The sequence below is a fragment of the Octopus sinensis genome, unplaced genomic scaffold (genome assembly GCF_006345805.1).
Source record: "Octopus sinensis unplaced genomic scaffold, ASM634580v1 Contig18548, whole genome shotgun sequence".
Lineage (NCBI taxonomy): Eukaryota > Metazoa > Mollusca > Cephalopoda > Octopoda > Octopodidae > Octopus > Octopus sinensis.
In genome coordinates this window covers 27,318-29,916 of record NW_021835932.1, presented here as the reverse complement: position 1 = coordinate 29,916, position 2,599 = coordinate 27,318, and positions in this window count along the sequence as shown.

Genomic DNA, 2,599 nt, shown 5'->3' with positions numbered 1-2,599 from the left:
TTCAATACGAACATTTCAGAATGTTTGGGTGTCAATCTCAGGACAGCGCAATCTGAGATGTACCGAGAGTGATAAAAATCAAACATCCAGTCAACACCATGGTATTTGGAGTGATCACTAGTGATGGCAACGTTATGTCTCCATTCATCTTCCCACACAATCTCAATCATCATCATCATTGTTTGACCGTGGTCAAGACAATGGAATTTACCATGCTACGCCAGACTTCATGGTCCATCATGGCATTACAGAGGTCCTGTTGCTGGATGCCTGTATCCCTGGAGATTACATCCGGGTAGGAGAGTGTGTGCCCTCTGGTATTGCAAGTAGATGGCTTCCAGAGGAGAAGAGTAGAAATTACCTCTTTTTCAGCTCTACAACAATGTCCAGCAAACTGGACTCTCCTACTTTCACAAGAGATGACACAGGTGGTAGTTTCCCATGTATTTGCATTTTGGTTGGATGACGCTTCCACGAGAGATTTTGAGCTCTCATAAGGAGGCGAGTGTAGGTTCCATCCAACCGCCTCTCAAGCTTCTTTGATAACGTCCAGGTTTCTGAGCCATATAGTAGAATTGGTTCAACTGTGGCTTTGAAGATTTCAAGTTTGAAGTCTCTACTTAGATTTGATGACCAGATCTTATGCATGTCATTACAGGCTGACCAGGCCATACCCTTTCTCAAACTCAACACGGAAGCCTACATCAAGTGCTTAGAGGAAGTAGTGCTGTCCTGGTTCAAGAGGGTGACTGCTGGAAGACCCTATGTCTGGCAACAGGACTCTGCACCATGCCAGACAAGCAGGAGAACCCATTCATGGCTATCAGACAATTTCTGCGATCACATCACCCCCCTAAAATCTGGCCACCTAACTTCCCAGACTGCAACCCCCTTGATTATTATGTGTGGGGTGCAGTTGAGTGAGAGACCAACAAAACTCCTTGTAACACTAAAGATGAACTGAAGGCAGGGATTATGGCAGCATTCACCAACTTTAAACAAGGGGACCATCCAGAAGAGTTGCAGGAGATTCCGACTTCGTTTGGAGGCCATGGTTGAAGCCAATGGTGGTTTTATTGAATAAATTTACTCTTTAGCCTGTCAAGATATTTTTATATAATTTTGGTAAATATCATCATTGTGAGTGGATTTGGTAGATGGAAACTGAAAGAAGCCTGTCGTATATATATATATATATATGTATGTGTGTGTATATGTTTGTGTGTCTGTGTTTGTCCCTCTAGCATTGCTTGACAACCGATGCTGGTGTGTTTACATCCCCGTTACTTAATGGTTCGGCAAAAGAGACCGATAGAATAAGTACTGGGCTTACAAAGAATAAGTCCTGGGGTCGATTTGCTTGATTAAAGGCGGTGCTCCAGCATGGCCGCAGTCAAATGACTGAAACAAGTAAGAGAGTAAAGAGAGAGAGAGAGAGAGAGAGAGTCCAACTTTTCTCTCAAGAGTGTAAGTACTTGAGAGAAAAGTTGGACCTCAGAAGCATTAGATGTGGTGTGCAAGAGAGACAACTGCGCTGGTATGGTCATGTGGCGAGATTGGATGAGGACAGCTGTGTGAAAAAGAGCCACACCCTAGCGGTTGAGGGAACCTGTGGAAGAGGTAGACCCAGGAAGACCTGGGATGAAGTGGTGAAGCACGACCTTCAAACATTAGGCCTCACCAAGGAAATGACTAGCGACCGAGACTTTTGGAAATATGCTGTGCCTCAGAAGACCCGGCTGTCTTTGTTTGTCCCCTCTATGTTCAGCCCCTTGTGGACAATAAAGAAATAAGAATTGTTAGCATGCTAGACAAAATGCTTAGCGGCATTTCATCGGTCTTTAAATCCCGAGTTCAAATCCCACCAATGTTGATTTTTGCTTTCCATCCTTTTGGGGTCGATAAAATGAGCAACTGCTGAGCACTGAGGTCAATGTAATAAACTTACCTGCGTCCCCTAAACTGCTGGCCTTGTGCTAAAATTTGAAACCATTTTTGTTATTCTTTTAACTCTGGTTTTCTTGGAATTCCTGGAGTCTTGACTTACCTGATTATTCTGGCCGTGCCAAGGAGGCAAACCTTTTATAACAGTTCTACAGGGCACTCTATTCTAATTTCCAATTATTATTATTATCATTTCTCTTTATCACAGGTTTTCTTGGAATTACCTGAGTCTTGCTACCTGCAGCCTACGGTACCATGCTATCTGTTCTTTTCAACTCTCTAAGACTTACCTGATTATTCTGGCCGTGCCAAGGAGGCAAACCTTTTATAAAAGTTCTACAGGGCATGCTATTCTGATTTCCAATTATTATTATTATGAATGGACCAATTCTGAGGATACACCTGTAAAAAAAAAGGTAATATAAAAGGAGAAAGGGGCTCTCTACCCACATTTTTGACCAGGCTCCCATGGCCTTTATGGGTTTTTCCATGAGTAACCATTCGAAGCGCCTCCCCTTATTGGGAGTTTTTACTTGTTATATTTTCGTTGTTATCTTGCATTTTTACACGGACTTTACAAATGGACAAAACCCTTTTTGTAACTTTCGTCCTGTATTTTGTCCTTACATGTTTTATTAGATTTTTGTTAGCCCTT